The following is a 12,588-nucleotide window of genomic DNA, read 5'->3' as shown; positions in this document are numbered from 1 at the left end:
TTCAGTTTTGTGCAAAAGCTGTTGAAAATCCTCATCACCAACACATATAATCCCAGTGAGGTCAGGGTCTGGTGGAGCTGTGGAGAGTGGGAAAACCTCACCCTACTGGTCCTCAGGCATTTGTTCCAAAAGCAAACAAGTTGGAAAAAATGTGGTTATTTTTTTACCCCCAATCTGTCTCTACTGTAATACTAAAATCAAAGGTTTGTCGTGAATAGCCCTAAACCCTATAAACAAAGTTAAAAGGCAAACAACAGACTAGGAGAAAGTATTTGCAAGGTTCACTTGCAAAGTCAACTATTTTTCCTGGCTTGAGGGAGTTGTATTCTTAGCAGTTATGATAATGACCAAAACCGAGAGGCGGGAGTATCATGCGTTGGTTTAAGGAAATCTGTCAATGACTCATGGAAATCAGCGTCATGGAAGATCAGCTGGAAGCTGAGTGTTTACTTGGGTACAATGTACATTACTGACCCCTGAAGTTTGCTTACATGCAGGAAGTAGCTACTAATTAAACAGGAGATCTGCAGGGGCCACATGACAATTGAAAAATGTAGGAAGCATTTTCAAATGATTTGTTTAGGTATCTTTAATATAATATTACATCTTTAAAGTCAAATAGTTCTTCAAGAAATTCATTAATGAAGAACACTAAATGATGTGTGTTCAATATTTTTCTGCGTGATCTAGCATTAACTCAGTCTTTAAGGGAAGTATTTATATACCATTAGAAAGAAGAATCTTAGTGTGCTTAAGATGCCAACTCTTGAAAAATAGGAATATATTTCTGGAAACATTACCAGGCACTGAAGTTTTATAATACCCAAGAGCAAGTATTTGTTCTAGTAAGGCAGGGCCATTACGTTTCTGTTCCTTCCATCTGCTTTATTAGCAATTCAAACTTCAACACTGGTGAAGTCAGCTTGATCTTCCAAATGTCATAGACTGCATTTCCTTGACAAATGAATGAGTTATAAGACTTCATTTCACCACTCTTTTGAGACTTCAGAGAAATGAGATAAGATAGCACTATCCAAAGCAATTTGAGAGGCTGGCAAGAGTACAGATTTCTCAAGCCTACGAAATGAGTGTGTTACATTGAAACCATTGATGTCATACATATTTAACAAGAACTGCATTTTTAAATTGCCCTAAACACAAAAATTATCATTCATAATTAAATAATACTTAAGTGAAAAAATTTAAATAATTCATACAGGAGTGTGAAGATTGAAAATGAAGTAATATTGGACCTGACACAGATTGCTCCAATCACGGAAGCAAGGTCCCCCCACCCTCCCCTAACTGAGGATTGAACTCAGGACTTTCACACTGAGCTGCATCTCAGCCCTTTTTTGAGACAGAAGCTTGGTAAATTGCCAAGGTGGGCTTGAACTTGCAATCTTCCTGCCTCAGCCTCCAGAAGGCTGGGATTACAGGTGTCTGCCACCATGCCTGGCCAAAAGTGAGTTCTTTAAACTAAAATTTTACATCATACCAGAATGCTTTGGGTTGAAATGGAAACCTCAGCCCAGTTGCTTTAGGCATCGAGGGAATGGAATGATTAAGCTCACTGCTTCTGAGACCTACTGGAGAGTTCAATTAAAATCAGCTGCTTTGTTTTCTTCTCTGACTCTCTCAGCTCTGGCCACTATGGAAAGCTGAATGCTAAGGCATGTCTGGGCCCTCATGTTTGCAGTGTGGTTGCTGCCACTCCAGCGTCACACCCCACATCTGTAAGTTAAGGAGCAGCAGTTCTGTGTCTTCCTCCATCTCTCAAACCACAAAGTTTGGGAAGAAAGTCTCATTGCCCTGATTTTGGTGGATTTTGAAACTGTCACCCTTGCTGAGGGGATTAAAAATGAGAACTCTGCTCTGAAGGGGGTGTGACTCTTCCTGGAAGTACATGGGCTACCAAAGGGGGAGAAATCATTCCCTCAAAACAAAACCAGAGACAGTTACAAGAATAAGGTGTAGCTCGTGGACAGGAAAAAGGCATGCAGCTCCTCTATGATTATAGTGCTCGAAGTAAGGCACTAGCCGTGTATGTCCACTAACGTGAAGTCCACACAGCTGGCTTAGCTGATGTGAGGATTCCCACACAGGAGGGCCGAGGGGGGTGGGGACAGCAAATGCGCTGAGCAGCCAGGGGGACGTCGCTGTGACCCGAGGGGAACCGCTCCGGCGCCAGCACCTCCCCCTTCTGACCTCAGCATCTCAGGTGGTAGGAACTCGGTCAGCTTAATCTGGCCACATATTTACAGTACCTGTGCCCAGGTGTTCCCCGGAGCTCCGCCGCGAGCCCTCACCGCATCGCTAGTTCTCACGCCCCACCCACTGTCTGTCTGGTGCAGAGAACACCGGGGGCTGGCCGCGCATAGGGCGGGGACCTCTGCTTCTTCCTCAAGCCGCGTTTCCAGGATGGAGAAGAGAATGTTGCTCCCTTTCGTTAAACATGCCACAGAAATTCCTTCTGTTTATACTTTGTATGAACTGTGATCGTGAGCACCCCTGTGTAGCTCATTTCTCCATTTAAGTGAGAACTACCGGATGATCTACTACACATCACAGACACGTGTTCTTGACAGTCTGCCCTTTGAACTGTGGTCTGTGATGGGCGGGGCAGTGTGCATTGGAGGCCTATTGGGTTGGGGCGTCCGGCAAGGACCACGCCCTCGAGCCGAAAGCGTTTTAGACAGTCACTGAGGATGGAGCCCCACGGCATCTCCCTTCTTCCAGGAGCTCTTGAAGTGATCTGCTCACTTAAAGCAGTGACAGATACATGTTCCAGTGCTCGGGCCACTGCGTGAGCCCCTAAGCTGCAGAAGCAAGACACACAGAGAGAACTGAGCTCAGTGCTAGTCCCCACCTACTAGCAGTGCAGCCTTGGGAAAGCTGTTGAACCACCCTGTGCTCAGTTCCTTCAGCTGAAAAGTGGGGGCATCGTCCTCCTGCCTCGGTTTTCTGGGCAGTCAGTGCACCGTTCCTGGCACACATGCTACGCTTAGTGAGAGGAAGTGGACTCACGCCGGACACATCTGCAGGCGCATGTAGGCCCTGAGAGAGCAAAGACCTCAGGCTGGTTTTTCAGGCCATACTCTGTGCTTCTCTCTAGGAGGAAGAAGATTAGCCAACACAGCAGTGCAAGTCCTAGACTTCCAGGCACTCCTCAGAGCACCTCGTACACAGTAGGGCCTTAGAGGTTTGACGAGTGAATGCTAGTACCCTGCTGATAGCTGTTTCCCATCCCCAGGTCATCAATAGTTCAGTAGTTCATAAATTTCTTCTTAATATCATCAGCCTAGTGTCCTGTGAAATGGATTTCTATGGGTAGATGCTGTCATTAAATATGCATAATTCTCTTAAAAGATTTTCCCAATAACAGCTTCTGAGCTCTAAGAATAGACTGTATTAAATAGGTAGAAAATCTCTCAACTCTATTCTCCAGGTGGGTGTGGACACCGTAGGGCACTTGAGCACTGTGAGTCACTCAGGAAGGTTGCCTGGCAAGCACAAGGTCCTGAGTTCAATTCCTACTACCAAAAAAAGAGAAATGTGTAAGGTCCTCCTAGCACATGCAGGGATGCTGGGACCGGTATCTGTATGTCTGTGACATGAGGGCTTTGTACAGTGACAGATGACAGCAACACTGTCTTCCTCCATTCCCTCACTGATCGCACAATTCTCTAAAGCTTTTATCTTTTCAGGCCCTTTTAGCTGTGTATCTGGAACTGAAATGTTATACAGCCCAGAAAAAGCTTTTTTTTTTTTTTTTTTAAAGAAAGATTCTCAGCCTGTTTTGGGGTTTTTGTTTTGTTTTTTGTATTTGTATTTTGAGTCAAGCTCTCACGCTATAGTTCAGGCCAGCCTTTAACTCATGTGTATCAGTCTGCTCAAACTTGTAATCCTCCTGCCTCAGCCTTCCAATTGCTAGGATTATTGGCAAGTGTCACCGTGCCTGGCTTCAACCTGCTTTTTTGTGTTGTTTGTTTATTGTTTTTAGGTTTATTTGCTTTTAATTTTATTCATTTAGTTCATATTTTGCAATACTGGGGATTGAACCTAGGGAGTACTGAGTGATATTGCTGCCTTTTTATCTTTATGTTTTTTTCTTTCTTTTAATTGGTTATCCAGTGAATGAATTTTGCTTTGGAGGGTTTGTTCAGGCACATAGCCTTCTGTTACCATTCTCACCTCCCAGCACTCCCTTCTCTACTCTGCCCACTAGTTTCACATTTGGAGGGGATTTAAATCCATGTAATACATTTTTTTCCCTTTCTGCTGGAATCAACATTTTCTAGTAATTGCCAAAATGACAACCACAGAGAGAAAGAGGAGAGAAACCCAGTATATGTTCTCTAGGCCTTTTCGAAAACGTGGGATGTCTCTGGCCATAGCACCCTAAATGCCCCCAATCGCGTCTGATCGCAGAAAACAGGGTTGCTCGTTTGGCCACATACATGCAAATCTGCAAAATGGGTGATATTGTAGACATCGAGGGGATGGGTACTGTGCAAAAAGGGATGCCACATAGACGTTACCATGGCAAAACAGGAAGCGTCTACAGCGTTACCCAGCATACTGTTGGCATTGCTATAAACAAGCAAGTTCAGGACAAGATGCGTGCTAAGAGGATTAGTGTGCGCATTGAGCGAATGAAACACTCAGAGTTGAGGTAGCTTCCTGAAACACAGCAGTGAGCCAAAAGAGAAGGAAGCCAAAGACGAAGGTAGCTGGGTTCGAGTGAAGCTCCGGCCTGCCCGGCCCAGGAAAGCATGCTTTGTGAGACCCAAAGGGCAGGACCCCAGCTGGCAGAACCTGTTCCCTGTGGATTCAGGACATAAGCTGGGGGAGTAGCTGTGCCATTTGGCACGTAATGAGCGGCTAAGTGCTCTAGACCCTGCTTAAAAATTCAAAATCGTCCTGTGTTGTAAAGATGTTTTTCTTAATTGAACGTGGATGTGGAGCCTTCACCCCAGAGAAACAAATATTTGGAGCAGGTTTTCATGGAGCCTAGTCAGGTGTGTCAGGTCTTTACTCTTCGGTGTTTTTCTTGCTGAAAGATTCGAGGTACTGTGCAGATGTATACCCAAATGGCCAAATGTTTATGGAATATTTGTATTGTCTTGAATATCCTGTAAATCACTGTGAGGGAAAGATGTATCAAAGTAAATGGAAGTCAGTCTATGGCATTTCAGTCAAATAATTTTTTGTTTGTTTGTTTTGTTTTGTTTTTTTTGGTACCTGGAATCAAACTTGGGACCTTGCACTTGCCAGGCAGGTGCTTGTACCGCTGAGCTATATCCTCGGCAGATAAATTGTTTAAAACCAAAAAAAAATTTTGTTTATGTCTACCCTTGTATTGCCCACCCCTAGGCCCCATCCTTACTCCCCTGTCTGAGCTGCATCTCTAGCCCCTTTTTATTTTGAGACCCAGTCTAGGTAAGTTGCCCAGATGGTACTTGAATCTGAGATTTTCCTGCCTCAGCCTCCAGGAGTAGCAGAATGACCATACCATGCTTGTCTCCCTCCTCTTTCTGAGCCATTGGCCTCTTTATACAGGCACATACTTTGTACCCCATCCTACCTGGGGCCATGAAAGCTAACCCTTTCAGCAGCCCCATCCATTTGCCTGCACTGACTGAAAATTCAGTTTGAGGTTTCGTTTTTGTTTGTTTGAGACAGGGTCTTGCTATATAGCTCAGCCTGGCCTTGAAGTCACTGTGTAGCCCAGACTGGCCTCGAACTCTCAGCACTGTGTAGCCCAGACTGGCCTCGAACTCCCTGCCCCAGTTCTTGAGCACTGGGGTTACAGACGTGCCCCACCACGCCTGGCTTTGATGAGATTTCTAGGTTAAGAGTGCTGGGCAGTAAAAGCAGTGTCCCTTTCTGAAGATGCCACCTTCAGAGCCAGGTGGACAGGAAGTTGAGTGAATTATGCCACCACCTGTTCAAAAGCTGAGGGATGGTGCTGAGGAACGGTTTTTCTGGAGAGGAATTTGGAAGGAAGCTGCAGAACAAAACTGAGACAAAGAGAAAACACAGAAATCTCGTCCTGTCAAAACCTTCCGGCACTGTAGTCTTCTTGGTTTTTGCAAGCTTTATTTCCAAAACAAAGTGAGACAAGCTAGCAAGGATTGAACCCTGCAACTGGCTGCCTGCTAAGGTCCAGGGCTGCCTTTGCAAAGACCGCAGAGGCCCAGCAGTCCAGTCCCTCCCCTGCTCACACACTGCCGAATCGCTGGAAGGCTGGGAGGGCTGTTTTCAGGTCAAAGTACCTTAGCCTTTGTTCTCGGAAAGGACAAAATTAAAAGTTAAGAAATAGCCTTCAGGCTGGTGGAGAAGGAAGTCAGGCCTCTTCATTCTTTTTCTTTTCCTACTGTACTGAAGGAAAATGGTCTTCTAGTGAAATCAAGGCTCAGTGAAAAAAGAAAGGCATTTAAAGATGAAAAAGATCTCCCGCCGTTTGAAAAAGGCATTTAAATGTCCTAATTTTCTCATACACTGTATGATATGCAAATAGAAGAGATCTTGCCTGTGGCAATTCTTAACTAGATATTTAAATATGGCTGAAAATAACAACGGATGAGGTAGCCAATTTATTTCTTAAAATATTTTATTCTTAAAATATTTTTATTTTAGGTTGAGGAAACATCTACAAGAGATGGGATAGTATCATCTAGACATCCTCTCTGTTCTTTAAGAGGCATTTGCTAAGCCTCTGTGCTGTGTCAGGTTCCAGATGGGAGCTCAAGAGAAAATGATGATGAGAAGACACCGTAATGCACGGGGTAACCTTAGAGCAGAGAGAAGGGGCAGGTGATCTGGGGGGAAGGGAATTTGATGTATGAACAAGAGGAAGTCAAGTAAGACTTCATTCAGGTTTCCACTTTCTCAGGAAACAGGAAAGGATCAACCACGTTGGTAGCTGTGGTAGGCAGATATCACTGGGTTCCTGAACCCAGAAGGTTTGTAATAGTAGGACAGCAGTTAAGAAGGCACGAACTTTGCACAGGGAGAAGACATGGATAAGTTAGCACCGGAGACTACCCCAGTGCCTGGATGAATTTAAAATTTCACGGTGTTGTTGTAGTTGTTGTTTTTGTGTTTTGATGCTGGAGATGGAGCTGAGAGCCTCTGCTATACTAAGCACATTATACCAATAAACTACATGCTTTCTTAGCCCCTACGGAAAATTTGACAAGAAGCAGAAAGATCACTGGCAGTTATTACAGTGATTAGGAGAAGAGTTGAGGAAGGCGTGAGCTGTGCTCATGATAAAAAGGGACAGAGAAGAAGAAGCAGAACTGAGAAACCTTTCAATGATCAAATCAGCAGCTTAAGTTGTTGATCAGATCTAACGAGGCAGGAAGGTACTAGAATAAATCCCACCGTTCACAGAATGATAGTTGTGTCATCAAATGAGATACAGATGCTCATAAGACCCTAAGTCACTTTTCCCACCAACTCAGTGATGTGGATTATTTTTCGTAAGTAGAGAACAACATACTAGGGTGCTTGATATTTGTAAGGTGTTTCCACATTTACCAAATACTTCACTAGTTTTAAGTCATAACTGTGCTGTATACTTCTCTATATTTTAGAGAAGCTGGGATTCACAGAAGATGTAGACTTGTGCAAAGTCATCCAAGTGGTAGCAGAGAGAGAGAACTGCGGATTCAGAGCGTCCTTCTGAGCCGTGTTCCTTCCTGGTAGCGGATCTAGTTGTTCAGGCAAGGAGCTGACTCCTTGCCAGAATAGAAGCACAAGATGCTTCTGTGTGGTGGGGTTTCCCACCTTTGTGCCCCGGCAACTACACGCATTGCCAAGCATGGACATTTAATAATGGACATTTTAAGAGGTCATTCGAGGGCTCCATTTAAGATATGTATCGTGTCTTCCTTTGCCATTTGCCAAATAAAACCCACAAGTAAAGATCAGTAATAGGTCTCTGGGACAGATAAACCCAGGACCTGTTGTGTCACAAGTTGTCACAGTTCAGACCATGGCAGAGTGCAGAGGATGAACGATTACTCAGAGTCAGTGTCCAGTTCAAACTGCAAGAAGGTCCAGAGGGGCTGCCCTCAACTGAGACCCTGCACATGAAAGTCTCAAAAACACAGTCCCAAACTGAAGCTTCTGCGCTTTCTTATTGATAGAACCAGGAAGCAAGGATAAAGGAAAAAAGAAGGGCATCTGGGCAAGAACTCATGTAAGGGGCAGAGGAAGGACGGGGAAAGGTCAGGGTGGTCTATTAAATGACAGACCTTGGGACCAAGCCAAGTGAGAAAACAGAGTATGGGGAAGACAAAGGCTAAAGCATTCATTCCTTAAGGCAGTGCATTTTGATCCTAGTGTGACTTGTGGCCCCGTCACTATCTTTTAATCTCTAACCATGCATTCCGGGAGGTTTGGGCATGTGGCTCCAAAGGTCCTTTATCTTTTCACATCCATCTCATACATACCTCTGGCCAACACCCTCACAACACAAAATATTTCGTAAATGAAAACAGTAGAGTGTGTTAGTCAGTTTTCCAGTGCTGTGGGAGATACCCAAGATAAACAGTTTATAACATGGCAGGGGGACATGGTAGAAGAGAAACAGTCCATGGTATGGCAAGCAGGAGCCAGGAAGTCTTCCTTCTTTCCCTTTTTATTCCACCCCGGCTACAAGCCCATTGGTTGGTGCCACCCACACCCAGGGTAGATCTTTCCTCTTCAGTAAATCCATCACCCACACCTAGAATTATGCTAAACCAAATAGTGGATTAGTCTTGTATCACATACCCAAGATTTGGTCACTCCGTAAAGTTCCACCCATGAGCACATGAGGTTTTGGGGTGACATCTAGATACAAGACATAACATCAGATTTCTTGCTTCACAAAGTCCCAAAACTCAGAGGGAGAACTTTAAAAAAAAGTCTCCGTTTCTGAATATTTTTTTTTTGATAAGGCATTGTGGGAATTAAAGGTATCTGTATATGGGTGAAGAAGGAGGTTTGTGTTCCAGAGCAGAGGATACAGATTTGCTTTTTAAATTAGATGAAAATATTTTAAACTCAGAGCTATGCGTCCACCAATTTGTGGATCACCAAGTACACTTCATTTTCCATTCTTTCTCAACCTTCCAGGGTCTAAGCCATCGATGGGGAAGAGTTGGGGAGGAAGAAAAGAAGAGGGTGAGGAAGAGCTGTCCTTCCTTAAAGGTGGAGCTGAGATACCTGGAGTTGCACACCTCCTGTACCAGATAACTGTTGATTTGCTGGGTCAGAGTAGAGGTGGGGTTTATAACACCTTCCTCCCAGACAGCTGAAGACATGTAGACTTATCCCTTCTTCTTCCTCTGCCTTCTTCACTGGCATGACTTCTCCTAAGAGTCATTACCTTTTGTTTTGAGTCACTACTTTAAAATGTTGGGACATCTGCATGCTCTATAGAATATTGGAAAGGGTTTCACAAAGCTAGGGTACGTGGGAGTGATGGGGGCAGAAGACATTTCTTAGCTCAAACGCAACTTACTCATTTGAGCAAAGCCTTTAGATACAGAATAGGCTTTCATGCAAATATTCAAGGGAGGAAAACACTTTTCTTTATGATGTTTATTTTAAAGAGAATTAAAAAAAAAACAACAATAGCAAAATGCCAACAATATAGACATAAAAAAGAAATTTACTTTTCATCAAGTGTACTTTGTACCCACCCCTGTGTTTATGATGGAATATTCTCTGGTGTCGTAGAAAAATACAAACTGAGGAGCTGAGTGCAGCTTGGTGGTAGAGCATGTGTTTAATACGCACGAGGCTCCAAGTTCAGGTCCCCTTCACTGGCGAGTGGAGAGGAGAGAAGGATAAGATACGAGATTCTTTCTCCAGTTTGAGGAACAGTGATTGGGAATCAGCGTTTAGCCTTTCTGAACATGGTTCAGTCCCTGAAAAATGTGATACCAGCAGCAGTGCTGAGGGTTACTGGGAGACTGGAACTGCAGCAAGTGTGTTGAGCCTTGTTCCAGGGTGAGTTTGCTACAGATGGTATTATTGATTACTTGAGGCCTCAGCTTCCTCAATTTTAAAATTAATTTGATTTCTAAAGTTTCTCTTGATTCTAACTTCTGTAAGTATGTGATTCTGTGAGGCAGAGATATAAGTGACCACTGGTTGATTCCTCTTGTTGGCTTTCTTTATTACTCTAAAAAAAACACCGCTGTATGCAACACATACTTCCAAATATATAAATTAGGCCCCTGATTTTTTAATATGCTATTTTCAATAGCTTTATGTACTATTTGTAAATAATATGTAAGAGCAACATTTAGAAATCCTCATAGCCTAATTTGACTCACTAGATCACGGCCACCTAGCAGTCATCGTGTTGGCAATGGGCCACAGGTCAAGTTTAGGTGTGTCCGGTTGTAGATCACAGGTGTACCTGCTCCTCAGCCTCAGGATGGCTGGGTAGGGCGGGGATGGCCAGAGTACCCTTGGGCCATGAATAGCTATATCTGCTTACTGCTAAGCATCTTTCAGTATTCCTATATTCTTTGTATGCCATGACGTGAAATAGTTTGAGAATCACGGTCCCTATAGACTGACATTACCAAATTTTCTCTTTTTTTTAATTTTCATTTCATAGTGCTTAATATGAATCAAGTTGACTAAAGTATTTCGATTTGTGGATACGTAGGTTTTTCCTTCTAAACTTTGCTAGTTTATCAATGATAACTCTGAGTTTGGCTATAGAATCAATTTCATAAGTCTAAGAATGGTATGTTGGTTGTACATCCATTTGAACTTAGAGATACAACAGATTTATAAGTGAACAAATCATCTTTAAAAAATTTACTTTATCACTACTTGTTTGCAGTACGTAATGATCACGTTCTTCCTGGGGTTAGGTACGTGGACAGGACATGTCTTCTTCCTTTTGACTCCCTTTCCCCTCCTCTTCCTCCCCGCCTCTATCGCTAGATTCCCATTCATCTTCCCATTTGCAAAAGATCTCTCTCTGCTTCCTACTGTCTTAGCTTTTATTTTGCTCTTTAAATTATTTATACTTTGAATTTCTAATATAAAAGAAGTTACGCAACGTGTAAGCTTGTGGCTGACCTATTTCACATAACACTATGGTCTCAAGGTGCATCCATTTTACTAAAAATGATTCAGATTTATCCTCTGTGGCACAGTGATACTTCGTTATGTATAAATACCACGTTTTCTTTATCCGTGCATCAGTTGTTTGATGTAGGCTGCTTCCGAGCTCAGCTATTATGAGTTGTGTTGCTACAAACATGAGTATTCATGTATCACTGTGATAGGATGCTTTTAACTCTTCCAGGAAGATACCTACAAGGGGAGTGGCCGGGTGCAGTGGTTGTGCTTGTGTACATTCCCACCAGCAACACAGTAGAAGGGTGCCTTTTCCCCTGCAGCCTTGCTAGCATTTGTTAATATTTGATATCATGATGCTAGCCATTCTTTCTGGAGTAAGATGGAATCTCAGTGTTCCTTTAATTTGCATTTCTTTGATGGCCAGAGCAACTGAATATTTTTTCATGTATTTACTGGTCATTTGTACTTCTTTTGAGAAGTGTCTGTTCATTTCAGTTGCTCATTTTGGGGGGGGGGTCTTTTATTTTGGTGGGTCTGATATTTTTGAGTTCTTTATATATTCTCAGTGTAGATAGCAAAAATTTTTTCCTGTTCCGTAGATTGTCTCTTCACTCTGTTGGTTGTTTCCCTTGTTGTGTAGATGCTTTTTAATTCAGTATAATTCTGTTCATTAATTCTTGATGATATTTCTTGTGCAATTGGAGTTCTGTGCAGTCTTTGGCTCTCCCTATGTCTTCAGAAGTTTTGCCTATTTTATCTTTCAGCAGATTAAGTATTTCTGTTTTGATATTTAGGTCTTTGACCCATTTTTTATTTGGGGAGGTACGTGGCGAGAGGTATGGGTCTAGACAATCTTCAGTGTGTGCATAACCAGTTTTCCCAGCAATATCTATTTGATAAAGAGGCTTTCTTTCAACTTACTGTGGCGTAAGTTGTTTCTGCACCCTCTACTCCTGCTTTGCTCTTGTTGCCCAGGATTGCTTTTGCTGTTTTGGGTCTCCTAAATCCATATAAATTTTAGAATTATTTTTCTAGTTCTGTGAAGAATGCTGTTGGTCTTTTAATTGGGATTGTATTAAATATGTATATCAGTCTTGATAGTATGGACATTTTGATGAACAAATAACTTTTCAAATCTCCTATAACCTATAAAGTATAGAAACTTTGAGTTTTAGGACTTTTAATTTTTTAAAAAAGGATCTTTCCAAGTCGAGGAAAGGCAGACTATTTTCAAGTGAAAATAGAAGTCATCCTTGCAAGAGTGAAGATAAAATGTCTGCAAATGAAGAGAGACAGTTTTTCTTAGAAATGAACACATGCCAATATTTCTGTTCGGGAGTCAGTTTGGTTATTGTCTTTGCTTTCTGCATGAAAATTTAGGTAAAAATAATGGCACTGTTTAGAGAATAGCAATATTCTAGCAATATTTTCTAAAAATAAGTTTAGAAAATAATATTTTCTAATAATAATCGAAGTTCTTTC

At 42.5% G+C, this 12,588-nt stretch overlaps 1 protein-coding gene across 8 annotated transcripts in view; it reads left to right on the top strand.

The window, feature by feature from the left end:
* The window catches only part of Sulf1 (sulfatase 1), a 164,596-nt gene that overhangs the window by 63,807 nt on the left and 88,201 nt on the right, over positions 1 to 12,588 (top strand). The window contains exon 3 of one of the 8 annotated variants that reach the window (XM_013518197.1): positions 9,133 to 9,207. The exons of the other annotated variants lie outside the window; for them this stretch is intronic. The gene's annotated coding sequence lies outside the window, so the exon portion shown is untranslated. The remainder of the gene's footprint in view (positions 1 to 9,132; positions 9,208 to 12,588) is intronic. 8 annotated transcript variants of the gene reach the window in all.

This window comes from Chinchilla lanigera, unplaced genomic scaffold (genome assembly GCF_000276665.1).
Source record: "Chinchilla lanigera isolate Chin_1 unplaced genomic scaffold, ChiLan1.0 scaffold00043, whole genome shotgun sequence".
Classification (NCBI taxonomy): Eukaryota; Metazoa; Chordata; class Mammalia; order Rodentia; family Chinchillidae; genus Chinchilla; species Chinchilla lanigera.
Note: the sequence above shows the minus strand (reverse complement) of the source record. Positions and strands in the feature narration are given on the sequence as shown.